At 47.1% G+C, this 13,973-nt stretch overlaps 1 protein-coding gene across 2 annotated transcripts in view; it reads left to right on the top strand.

Moving 5' to 3' along the window:
* Positions 1 to 12,582: 12,582 nt before the first annotated feature.
* Positions 12,583 to 13,973, top strand: part of DIPK1A (divergent protein kinase domain 1A) — a 581,055-nt gene continuing 579,664 nt past the window's right edge. The window contains exon 1 of one of the 2 annotated variants that reach the window (XM_078646336.1): positions 12,583 to 12,708. The gene's annotated coding sequence lies outside the window, so the exon portion shown is untranslated. The remainder of the gene's footprint in view (positions 12,709 to 13,973) is intronic. The other variant, XM_078646337.1, reaches the window with a different exon arrangement.

Raw genomic sequence — 13,973 nt, 5'->3', positions numbered from 1 at the left:
CGATGTGGGGAAGTATAAAATCCAAGCACTGGATCTGAGTAAAAAACTGCAACAAAGGAAATACCCAGATAAGATCATCAACCAGGCTATGAAAAGAGCCCGGAACAACAACCGAGAAGCTCTTTTGGATGACAACCCACCAAAAGAGGAAACTGGCAGAATAGTCTGTGTCACGACATACAGCCCTGTGTCGAACCAGGTATCTAAGCTGGTGAATAAACATTGGCGCATCCTGACAAGTGGGAGTCTAGATCTGGAGAAACCCATTTTTGCCCACAGAAGAGGGAGAAACCTGAAGGATATTTTGGTCCACACGAGACCCCAAACCAATGTGATACAGCAAACAAGGCTGAAAGGACTACATGGGCACTACCCATGTGGGAATTGCAACAACTGCCACCTCACTGAGAAAAGCCTGAGCCTTCAATTCAGTAACGGCGAAAAGTGGGAACAACGTGCTGTCACGAATTGCAACAGCCGCAATGTGGTGTATCTCATTACATGCCCTTGTGGAAAAGAGTACGTGGGAATGACCACACGTGCTGTAAAAACTAGAATTAATGAACACAAGAGCAATGTGAGATGCAAAAAACAGACAACAAAAATGGCATCCCATTTCCTTGAAGCACAGCACTGTGTAAATGACATACATTGGACTATTATTGAACAGTTGCCATCAGAAAGAGGCTTATTTGAGAAAGAACAGAGATGGGTGTTCCGTCTGGGCTCAGATGTAATTGGGTTGAACGACTCCATTCCATGGAGCCAACTACGTTAGAAACTGAAAACCCTTGGTACCCAACTGCTTTGCCAACCACGTTAATAACTGAAAGCCAACTACGTTAACAACTGAAAATTTTTGATACCCTACTGTAAGAGACTTTTGCCTAAAATACCTTCCCAAGGTAAACATCCTCGTTATCATCCATGTAGTGATAATTATACTTGCAGTGATAACTACACCTGCTGCTTAAAGGGATTTATGGTTAACTCCCTAAATAATGATTGTATTTTCTCAAGCCTTTTTTCGAGCCTTTATTATGTCTGGCAGCTCACCCTAATGTACTTTCCATATCCGAGGTTAGGAAGATCCAAAACATCCTGGCCGACACATGCGCGGCGCCATAACCTCGTCCGCGCATGCGCATAACGGCAGATACTATGCCAGCGCATTCAGAACCAAACCACCGCGATGCACATGCGCGGGTGGCTCTCACCGCTCTCCCGCACATGCGCATTTGTTTGGCAACACCCTACCCGATGCGCGCAGATGCGGAATAGAGACGAAGGGTTAGGCCCTGATATGGGCGCTTTCCGCTTTCAATTAGTGGCTAATTGGAACAAGCTAGACGATAAAAAGGCTCACTTCTGACCAGACGAATTACTCGTCGGAGCCGCGTGGAGGGGTAGGAAGCCAGTCAGCCCTAGAAGTAACCGTGAGTGTGTGTGAATGTATGGAAATGATGAATGACGTGAAAAACCTTTATTAAGATCGAGGAATTACAATGCTTTGATTCATTTCCTTGAATACCTCACAGATTGCCAGAACGGGTAGAACGGACCCCCTCATCACGTTTTGGCTCATGAGGCCATTTGACCTCTTTCTATAAGTAAGCATTACATCAGTGTCAGAAACTTCCCCTTTAAGGGCTTTATCAGAAACTATGAATCAATGTGTGTCCCAGTCTATATGTTGTTCGTTTTTTCTTTTCTTTTTAGGGTTCCTGGACCTTCACTTTTTGTTCCTTGTTACCCTTCTGTGTATTTACACAGTATTAGTTTAAAACATGTATTACACTATGTTTTACCTGACCCTTTCTATTTTCAGGTACCTTTAATCGCCAATTGGGCGCAACGGACCTTATTATATTAAACACAGATAGGTACATTATCACCTAATCTTATTTTTGTAGAGCACACTTTTATATCTACATACATGTGAGTAAGGTGGGGATAAGTAGTGCACATCCTCGTCCTGAAGAAGGAGTTTTTTAACTCCGAAACATGTCGACGCACTAACATGGTTGGTTTACCCTAATTAGTAGACAACAACCACTCTAGCACTCTTTTAACGATACCAGCCGGAGACTAAATAAAAAAAAATTTCAGTACTCACGTGCCAGGTATCTTTTAATTTTTCACTTTCACCTCACCACTCACATTATTTACTCACACACACCGAACACATAGTTCACAGATAAGTGCTCCTACGTAGCCGTGAGTCGTAGCACGCCGCATCCCGTAGAGGTTTGCGAAGACCCCGATGATGAAGCATGACACCAAGGGGCCTGTTGGTGTGTGAGGGGTATTTTAACAACACTGGTTGCTCCCCACCATTGTGGTAACAACCGTACCCCACTGAGTGGATTCCATTTTGTTTATAAACATTCCTAGTCCTCCAAGCGGAGGGTACTTGGGTAAACCTCACCTCGGAATATTCCTTAAACTTTCACTATTAAGTTAAACGTAGGAATTTATTCATTAGTGCACGTCATTTCTGGTTGTATTATTCGGGGTGCCAAGCGAAGTCATATTTTGTAGTTTCCGCTTCAGGCTGTCTTCCCAAGCGCTAAGTTCAGGGAGAGAAATAGCCATTGTTCGCTCGTCGTGTGTAAGCACCATAATCGCACCCCTTTTTCCCATCTCTTCGTCCGCTAGATCACCATTTTCTTCCGATGTGACCTGCAGAAAGAGGGAAAAAGAAGGGGGGCGGGGGCAGCATTTTAAAAACACATCAGCGCGCATAAACTCGAAAAGGCTTTTACTTACTACATACTCGGGCTATCTCCACTGGACGCAGTCCCTGCCAACTCGGCGTTTAAGCCCAGGTGGACCATTTAGTGTGGGAGAGATGATTATTGGAAGCCTGTGGATAGCATAGGTCGCCCAAGTGTGGTATTACGGATCGTGCGCAGGGGGCGGGTCAGAACAAAGGGCAGTCGGTGCAACGTGGGGGGCGAGCTCGTGCTCTCCTTTGAGGAAAAGTGATAACCTACAGTGGTACGGGGTCGTTTGTCGTTCGTACCAGGGGGGGTCAGGTGGCACTCCTTCGGGGCGACTTAGGGGCATTTTTAAAACAACTTTCCTGACACAGGTAGCATATAAAGTATAGGCTAAATACCAGGATCTTTAGCAGTTGCTTTAGGCTTGTACAAAAATGCAAAACACATACAACAAAAACCTGGACCGTTCATATTTGCAATATTTCTGCGTACTATACTTTTTAACCCTTAACTAGTCGAGCTGAGCCATTTCACCTGTAATCTAGTTATATCGGAAATAGTGGTCATTTATTCTAAACTTACCAATTTACTCGTGACAACTACGTTTGCTTTTTCCAAAAATCTTTAATACAAATGTCGGTGCATAAATACGGGCCTACAACCCCGTGGGCCGGCCACGGAGCAGGCTGGAACTGTACATGTGGGGATACTTATTAGTGGAAAACCTAATGGAGTCGGTGGTCGTTGATTTCATAATAAAAAGTGCGACAGGTGCAATAAAATCATATCGAAACTTCAGTGTGAGCGAGTATCATAAGTGTTGAAATTCGAACTTTCAACGATCATGATGCGCCAAAACTTAACAACAATTCATTGTCCGAATGTTCAATCAGTACCCATCTCACTTCAATTCATTGTCCGAACACATAATCAGTACCCATCCCATATCAATTCATTGTTTTTAAAAACTGCATACATATTTCATGACACCAAGCCTGAGCAATCGGGGTACAACAAGGAGTTGTAAGTTTCATTTGTACCAGCGCCATTTTGGGAGCAGCCAGGCAGATCTAGGCATAGTCAAAATCTCCACCAACTCGTGGTTGGCCTAGAGGCTCTTTCGGCAGTCCAAAAGTTCCGTTAAAGGGCAACAGAAAGGATCGGCGGTATGAACCATCAGTCAAAAAAGGGGGGAGGGAGGCAACAATTTTTTCTACCGGGTCATACTGGGTTTTCACCGGAACTGATCCGAACTGTAGTCTGCAAGATTTTAGTCATTCAAACTGAGGCTGGCGTCAGCATGGGAGTGCCGACGTCTCGCGGCTACATTTTCATCGTTCCGCGGGTAATCATGGCAGTCATTCCCCATCGGGGGTGTCTGCGGGGGTCGGGGGCCCCGTGGCTTTTATAGAATCTTCAAAGTCGAGGAGAACACTTCTGATTGTGGGACTCATTTTTTAATCAACAAGCAACCGGGCCATCTCTTCACGCCGGGCCCGCTCCTGCAGGGTCGACCGCCATTTTACGAGTGGCCGAACCCTCGTCGGGTGAGTGGAGCGTTGGGGGTGCCGCTGGGGGCCTCCACCTGGGGAGGTGGGAGAGGCTCGTTTGCGCCGCCTCTCCCTCCCAGCGCACCCCACGCCGTTTTTCTCGGCGCTAATATCCATGATGGCCGGACCAGGCGATGAGAGGGGGGGGTCGGAGGCATAGGCAAGACATCCCCCCCCCCGGTGGCCTGCAAGGCGCCGCTTCAGGGCCGAACGGGGAGCTCATACCAAGCCGTGGCTGGACCAGGAGATGCGAGGGGGGGGTCGGTGGCATGAGCAAGACATCCCCCCCCTTGTTGTCGCAGCCATTATTGAAGAAAGAAGAGGGGACGCCCGGATCCCGTCGGCCTCGGCTCCTCTTCTGGCCCACCTTATGCGACGACCTCCGGCCGACGGCTGGCAGCAGGACCTGCCCTACACGTGCCGAAGATCTCGTCTTCCGGATGGGCGTAGCCGCGGACCTGTGGCACTTCGGGAGTTTCCAGAATGGGGGTAGGTATCTGCTGACTTGTATCTATCTCATGTTACCGTTATTGGGGCGTGGCAGGCGGTGGGACAGACATGTTTGGAGCAGTGAGGGGTGGCGAAGCCTGGTTGCCTCGTGGCCGTTTGCGATGTCAAGCTTGGCTTCTTTCACCATTTTCATGTTTCCTATTACGGGCTTATTTCTAACATTTCTTATTTCTAGCGAAATCATGTGTTTTATCGTGAGCTATTTCTAACGTTTTCCTATTTGTAGTGAAATCAAAAACTCATCAGTGGCCTACTGATTTTGCTTTCTTATTTCTTTCTTCCCTTTTTTTCCTAGCGTGTTTCATGCTAAAGTTTCTGTTAACAGGATACGGTGATTACTTCGTTATTGTTGCATATGTCCTTTTTATTAGGGGTACCCTCTGGTCGAGCCAGATGACCTACCTCTAATAAATGGTCTGGGTGGAACTAGTTTACCAATCAGTGGGGAGTAGATAGGCCCGAGAGATTACAACGGGGGACAAAGGTCCGCATTACCTACCCTTCACTACTTGCAAAGATTAGACAGAATATCTCTTTTCTACGTTATTTGCAAACAGAGAATACCTCAAAAGAACTATTCCTTGAACAAGAAATGTCCAGACAATCAATCAATCAGTGGGGAGAAAAAAACAGGCATGACGGATTACAACGGGGACAAAAATCTGCATTACCTATCCTTCACTATCTGCAAAGGGGGCCGAATATTTCTATTTTCCCTGTTTGTAGACAGGGAATATCTCAAAGAGCAATAATCGATAAAAATCGATAACAAACAATCAGTGGGGAGAAAGATAGGCATGACGGATTACAATGGGGGACAAACGTCTGCATTACCTATCCTTCACTATTTGCAAAGAGAGAGGAACGTTCCTATTCATCGCTGTTTGCAAATAGAGAATGTCTCAAAGAGAACCAATACTTCAAGTACAATCAATCAATCAATCAGATGGATAAAGCCATCCTACCAATCGGACGTAAAGACGTCCTACTTAACCTTACCCGGACCGGACCGTGTGGGCAATTCTTCGCCTTCCCTTTTCCAGCGCCCAATCGTTCTCTTTCTCCATGTTTTTACCGCAGCATTCCTGTGGGATTCCAGTCAGGACAGTAGGTCACTTGAGAGAGGTCCGTTCGGAATCGGTGAAGTTCATTCAATCGGCAGCCGGACGAGGGCCCTCTCAAGGCAGGTATACTCCAATCGTTTAGATGTTCACCCCATCGTCTGGACCTCTCTTACCGGACCTTATGTCGCTGATGGACCCCGCGTTGGGACGCCAATTGTGGAAAAGTCAGCCCATAACTCACCTGATGCCCAGGCTGCTGGCGCAGGACGCCTCTTAGTTCCCATCTTGAACAATTACCAAATAAAGAGACGGGCGCTGGAAGCAGGAAAACAAGAACAGAGTTTTATTTCTTATGAGGAGAGCCTGTCATTTCGGACACTCGCATAGTGTCTTCAGGAGGTGCTCTCTCTTGGTGCCCTTCACCACCCCACACACCTCATCATCATCACCATCCCAGTTTCTCTGAGGCTTCGTCTTTTATACACATGTTTATGATGCACAAACATTCCTTATTACAATAAAGACGCTTTGAAGTAGGAAAAGGCATGCTTGGAATCCCAGCTTCAGGCCTATTCCCATACCAGTCGTTCAGATGTCATCCTCCCCTCCTGAATGTAACAAGAGATTGTGATCTCTCAGCCGGACATTCCTACAGGACACGAGGGCAGGAGGGGATGATCAGATCAAAGGTTGGGCAGGCGATAAGATCGGGGACTTCGGCTGGTGTATCATGGTTTTGTTATGCTCGGCAGGAAAAAGGGGGGGGGTGTACATCCACGAGGCTAGGTCTTAGGACTTGGGACCGGGTCGAAAGGCCAAGTGCAGTTGGGAGGGGGGCTCGTCAGCTGAGGGGAAGGGTGTTCTTGGGAGGAAATGGGGGGTGTGGGTCAAGCAGGAGGGTTACTTCTAGGGCAGGGTCACGCAGAGGGAGAGGGTTTTATGGCCGATGCATGAGCAGTGCGCGCGGGGAGGGGTGCCGGGAACAAACGGGCAGAGAGGCCATGGTGCCTAAAATGGCTGTCGTGTACGTGTGTGCATGGGTCTATGCTGGCGGGATAACACAGTCAGTGTTTAGCGATATCCGTTCTGCTTACAACAAGGGGTACAGTGAACACAAATGAACGCCGCTTATGTGCATATACATTGCCATTTTCAACAAGCCAGCATTGTATCAGGCTGGGCAGGCTATCAGGAGCTACTCTTCCCCTACTCTCAATGCAAATGCCCCACTCACCCCCACACTGACTCATTCAGACCTCTGGAGCCACCCAGCTCCTGTCACACGCACACCAGAACCAGCAGAGACCGGTAGACAGTTAGACAAGAAAATAGCTACTTTCTAAAAGTGCTATTTTCAAACACAGAGTCCAAAAACCATCCACCCAAACGGATGCGTTATTAAACCCTGAGTTCAGGGATACCAAACTCGACATTGCACCATGCTCCCCGAGCCCGCTAGGATTATAGCATTAATAATCCTGGCAGCCCATTCTAACTGATGGAGAGCAGGTAACCTTACAATAGTGAAAAACGAATATGGCTGTAATTCACTATTAGGACATGCCAACCTTGTCAGGCTTGTCCTACCTTATGCTTACAATGCACCCTGCCCTTGGGCCTACCATAGGGGTGACTAACATGAAGTTAAGGGAAGGTTTAGGGACTGGCAAGTAGGTGTACTTGCGCAGTCCTCGTGGCAGTCAGACTGCACGTGGTCTAGCAATGGCAGACCTGTAGACATACTTTTACTAGGCCGCTTCTGTGGGTGGCACAACAGGTGCTGCAAGCCCACTAGCAGCATTTGTATTTACAAGCCCTGGCACTCCTGGTGCACTCTACTAGGGACTAATAGTAAACCAAATAAGCCAAACATGGAAGTCAATCAATACAGCAATTTCACATAGGGAGCACTTGCACTGTGGCACTGATCAGCAGTGGCACGGTGCCCAAAGCAATATACCAGCAAAACATCGTAAACAGAGGAGGCAAACAGAAAAAATGGAGGAGAGACTCATGCCAATGATGCCAGGTCTAACAGAAGGCAAAGAGATCCAGATGACAAGTCCCCCAAAAGCGGGACAGCTTGAGAAATACCCGAGGATGAAGCCTCCAATCGCTGTAGTCTCTCAGGTGACGAGAGTTCCAGTCCGCGATCAGATTGCGAGAACCCAGCAGGTATTCCGCAATAATCGTGACCTTGCGCTCCAAACAAAGGTGCCAGAAATCCTTGGCAATCTCCGAGAGGAGCCTGGACCGGGTACCCCCCAGTTTGTTCACATAACGAACCGCAGAGATATTGTCCATTCGGAGAAGAATGCAACAATTCGTTTTCTGAGGGGTGAGACACCGAATCGCGAAGGAGCCCGCCAACAGCTCCAGGCAATTGATGTGCAGGGACAATTCCTCCGGGGACCAACGACCCCCTTTTGACACTGAACCGCAACGGGCTCCCCAGCCCCAAAGGCTGGCATCGGACTCTATCACCACGTCGGGAGTCCTCCCAAACAGAGCACGGCCGTTCCAGGATTCCATGTGGTCTAACCACCACATCATTTCAGTCCGGGCATCCTCCGAAAGGAGGATGTGATCGGAATACCGAAGACCCTTCTGCAAATGACGTATTTTGAGGCGCTGAAGAGCTCGATAATGCAGAGGACCCGGAAAGATCGCCTGGATGGAAGACGATAAAAGACCTACAATCCTGGCCACTGACCTTAACGAGACAGTCTGTTGGGCGAGAAACGACCTCAAGTCTCTCTTGATGGATCTTATTTTCTGACCTGGAAGAAGGAGTTGACAAGAGACAGAGTCTATTTGAAAGCCCAGGAAATCCATCGACCGAGATGGAGAAAAGTCGGACTTCAGGGGATTGATGAGAAAACCCAAAGATTGCAAAAGATCTATGGACCAGTGTAAGTGAGATTGAAGAAGAACAGGGCATTGAGCCAAAAGGAGAATGTCGTCTAGATAGACTATAAGACGCACTCCGCGTGACCTCAAAGACTCCATCACCGGATGAAGGAGCTTTGTGAAGCACCACGGGGCGGAGGACAGGCCGAAAGGAAGAACCTTGTACTCGTACCAACTGTCCATCCATTGGAATTGAAGGAACCGACGGTGAGGAGCATAAATCGGGACCGACAGATAAGCATCTTTTAGGTCCAGTCGAACCATCCAATCGCCTTCCTGAAGAAGGTCTCGCAGAAGATGAATGCCCTCCATTTTGAAATGGCGATAAACCACGCCGCCGTTGAAGTCCTTCAAGTTGAGGACTAAACGAGCCCCTCCCCCTTTTTTCTCCACGAGAAAAACATTGCTGACGAAACCCTGAGGATGAGGTGTCGTGAGAACGATGGCTCCTTTGGCCAAAAGAGAAGAGATTTCCGCGGAGATGAACTCCTGGTCTTGTCGGGAAAAAACAAGGGGGCGAGGCCGAAGATTTTGGTGAGGGTGAGAGTAAAATTCTATTTTGTACCCTTGCACCGTCTCCAGTATCCAGGCATCGTTTGAGATCAAACGCCAATTTTGCAGAAAAAATTGAATCCTGCCCCCCAGAATTACAGTGGAAGCGAGAATCAAGCTCACCTGATGGGGAAGAATCCTGACGTCCTCCATGACTCCCGGAGTATCCACCTTTGCCAGATTGCCCTCTACTTCTCTTAGAGGGGTAGAAAGATGACTTGTTGGAGGAGTATTGCTGTTGACCACCTCGTTGGGACTTGTTCCCTCGCTGGGGGTTATTGTCGGAACCATGGCCGGACGAGCGTCCCCTTCGTCCGGCCCTGCCAAAAACCGGGCGGAATGCCCGTCTCAAATTAGATTGGGCCTTATCAAGGAAATAAAATTTGTAAGCTCCTTCAGAAATGGAGCGCCGAAAAGTAAACCCTGGGCCAGAGGGCCCGACTCTGAGGAGGCTAAATCCGTAAGTCTTGGATCAAGTTTCATTAAGATGGAGCGACGGCGCTCAGTGGATAAGGCACAGTTGGCATTACCAAGCAAACAGACAGCCCGTTGAGACCAACCGACTAGCTCATCGGGGTCAATAAGGGTGCCAGACTCCTTGGCTTGATATCCCAAGTCCAGAATTTTCGTGAGGGGGCCCAAGAGATCTAAAAGTTTATCCTGGCACGTCCGCCAAGACCTATCCAAACCTTTGGTAGGGTCTTTTGAGTATTTCCTCATGTATGTGACCATAGTAGGATCAACATCAGGGGTGGATGCCAGCTTGTCTGCCAGATCCGGACGTGGGCACTCGGAGCGCAAACGCGCTCTCACATCCTTGTCAAAAGGATGACGGATGTGGGATTGTATGTATAGAGCCACCTCGGGGGAAGGTAACCAAGTAGAAGAGTGCGGGTGGATAATGTCAGAGGGGTTGAATGTTAACAATTACGGAGACGTAGGAGCATCGACATAATGTTCTTTCCGCGATTTCTTTGAGGGGGAGGCTTAGTAGGTTCGGTGGAAGAAGAAGAGGATGTTCCCTCATCCGTATCGGAAGGAGGATCAGAACGAGAGGACACCTTGCGCTTCTTTGCAGAAGCAGTAGAAAAAGTTTTAGCAAGTTTAGCAAAATGGATGGTATGAGGATTTTTTGGCGACCTTTTGGAACGCCCAGAGGAAGGAGGCACCCATCCGTGTTGCGCAGCATAATCTGCAAGGTGTTTCTTCAGTGGCGCAATAGCTTGACAAAGCGCTTGACCCATAAAGTCATCAAATGAAGTAGAGGATTCCTCCTCCTCATAATAATCATAACCTTCCTCTTCGCAGTATTCTGCCATGGCGACAATGTCTGCCAATAAATGCCCAATGAAGGTCAAAGAATGTAATGGCCAAAGCCAAATATTTGGGGGAGTGGTAACCCTAGCGCAAGTTCTTAGGAATACAGGAAAAAACCCTGTGAAAAAACAATTAAATGTGGAGGGAGCAGACGTGCACTAACAAAGAAGAAATACAAATTTTTTCCCCACTCTAGGCAATGCCTATGCAATATTTTACAACCCCCCAACTCTGAACCTGTCAGAGGGCGTAAGGGAGCTCAAAAGGCAGCAAATTTGGGCGCGCTGAACTGAGCAGTCACTCCGGCAAAGCTGAGGCAAAGACGGCGTCTCCAACACACACGCCTGACAGGACGTGTAAACAAAGCTGTTGCGCATGCGCGAACAGCCGCTGCCAGATAGGAAGGGTGCGCGAGACACGCGCGTCCTTCCAGCTCCGCTCCCGCTCCACAAAAAAGACTGAAATATCAAATAGTCAAGTCGGGAGGTGCCGCACACGCTCCCCAAACACCGGCACAGAAGCCGGTTAACTAATTAAGTCGCGCCGCAAAGCGCCGAAAAAACAGGCAGAAAATGCGCACACAGCGTGTCCACAATGAATTCAAGAAGCAATTATCAAATAAACAAAGCGGTAAGCCAAATACGCATCAATAAAGTAAGAGTGATGCAAAAAGCACTTAACTGGCTGCGAAGCAGCAACGAAAGAGGAAGTTGTAACCTCTATCTCCTTATTTATACTTATGTGGACTCTATGGCTACCCAGGGTTTATGGGTAATGTAGTCTGAGTTTTTTCTTTACTGTGCTGATTGGCTGCTGTTTCAGTAAAGGAATTGAGAAAGCATAATCGGAGCCTCCGTCCTGCCATAGAATTCTCGACTGAACAAGTTGTATATAATTAATTAATAAAGTTGAATGTTACTCAGCTGTATTTTGTGTTAGTGTTCCTTTGCTGGAGATATACAACCGTGTTGGCCTAAGTGAACTATACGACCATCACCTTCGCGGTTTAATATTCATGTAGTTTAATTTATCAACGGTTCAAGGCAATTACATGTCTGTTAACAAGGCTTCGGTAACCCTAAATAATTAATTTACATTATGTACAATAAACATCACATAAGACTATAATTATAGAAGCAATTACTCTCATCGACCATATTAACGGCGTTTCTATTAACTGGAGATAATTGCTTTTGAGTGGTTTACCTTTCCACTTGAGGGAGCAATAAAGCAGTGCAGAACACACATAATCAACAAGGCCACACAGCGCAGCTACTTCAGAGAATACATTAATAAATACAAGCTTGGCATAATTAATACAGAATACAAAGACAATAAACCAAAAGTAAAAGTTGAGCCTAAGCGCAATAATGTGCGCTTTTTGTAAACTACACTAGCCTTTTTTCACTCAGTCTAGTTAAAAAATTGGGCCAGACGTTTGAGAGGATTTTGGGGCTTCTTTTGCTGCACTAAGGATTGGATTTATGAAAAACAGATGACCGGCTAGGAATCAAATATATCAGTCCTCTACTATCCTGACAAATAGCGGATACCGTATGAGAGGATGATAGGGACTTCCTAACGCACGGCTTCTTCCTAGAATGTACAGCCACTAAAACAAAAAAAGGACTTAACGTAATGGTAACGTGGTTGCCATAACGGAATGGGAGAATATTATTTTATAGTACTAAAATTGATGCAGAAAAAAGTGTATTGTAATATTAATAGTGATGTTATTTGTACAGTTACTTTCTATAACACGGGCGAATGAAACAACTTCTTCACAATAAAAATATGAAACATCAATTAATAATTAAACCAAAAAAGTTCCAAGTAAAAAACAGACAAACAAACGTTTTGATATGTCCTATTTTAACATGGTTTCATTCTTGTGGGCCGGGCCTGTTTTGGGCTTATTTTTGAGAGAGCTTGAGTTTGCTTTGGACTTCTCTTGAAAGCGGGTTGTGCTTGTTTTGGATTGCGGACCTGGCTGCACTCTGGGACTGCTGTGCACGGCTGGGGTTGCTGCAGAGGAGGCGGTTGGCAGAGGAACCGCTGCTGACCATGACCGATCCTGGCCAGGTATGCCGCTTCTTTCTGTACGTTTTTCCCGCCGCAGCGAGCCTCTCTGTCATTCAGCCGCAGTGCGGCGCCTGGCCCTCTCCATCATGGGACGGACTCTGCAGAGGAGGTAGGATAGAGCTGTCAACGAGTCCAGGTACAGCTGTCAGGGGAGGTGATGAGGTGCCGCCAGCGCCCGGCGTGCGCCGGTCTGCTCGTTAGAGATATTCTTAGCCGCGTCTAGCGGCTCACTTGCGCAGCTGTCACAGAGCGTCAGAGCAGCCTTCATCAGAAGGAAGCTGGCACGGGCTGCTGCAGGGCACTCTTCACTGCTGGGCAAGCACTAGCTGAAGCCACGCTGCCCTGACATGCACGGCACGCTTTCCCACACCGTGGTTCGTCTGCACTGGCTCCAGCACACAGGGGTCTGTTTTGCACGCACAATGACTCACTGTGCCACACAGCCATTCATGCACACTGGCAGTGCACAGCGCACGTACTCCCATTCTTGAACACATCAAAGCTAGTACTGTGGCATGTGTCCTGCAGGGAGGTGCTCATATACTGACTACCTTCACGCACAGTGTAGCGCGCATGCAGCTGTACAAACTTTCATCCAAGCTACATGTTTGATGCAGCATTTATGGGCTACCCTCTTATCATGTGCCCTCCTGTGGACCTTTTTATCTGAATGAGAGGTGAGGAAAGTTAACATTACAACAATCAATTTCAATTAACACTGTAACCCATTTGGCTAGGCAATAAGGACCAGGAATCAATGGCTAAGGTTAAGAAGGTTTATTAAAAATGAACAATCAAATAAAGGTACACAAATCTCAGTACCATGATATAAAGATATAGAACAATACGGAATCCCAACCTTCTAAAGAAGTTTAGGTGTTACATTAAGCAAACAAGAAGTTTAGTCACAACAATGCAAAAGATTAAGATTAATAGCTGATAATCAGAAAAGAGTTTTAAATCCTCTTTTCTATTCATGAGTACATCTAGAATCGTTCAAGTTAAAGTCCAAATCAAGAGGATGGTTCATTAGTCTAAGGAATCTCAAAATTCAGGGAACTGTAGAAAGATAGGAAAATCTAGAGAAGTGGGAAAAATGAATTATAGGAAGGTGTCAGCAGTGTAGTCGGCCAAAAAGAGTGTTCTTGGGTCAGGGGAATTTAAGTGTTTAGCCTTAGCCACACTCAGCAAGGATCAAAGGGAGTAAGCATAGAGGTTTACATCTCTCAAAGTCCAAGGAAATGTGCTCTGACATCATTGTAGAC

Source organism: Lissotriton helveticus, chromosome 1_1, assembly GCF_964261635.1.
Source record: "Lissotriton helveticus chromosome 1_1, aLisHel1.1, whole genome shotgun sequence".
NCBI classification, from domain to species: domain Eukaryota; kingdom Metazoa; phylum Chordata; class Amphibia; order Caudata; family Salamandridae; genus Lissotriton; species Lissotriton helveticus.
The sequence above is the reverse complement of the archived record's forward strand: the minus strand, read 5'-3'. Positions and strand labels throughout refer to the sequence as shown.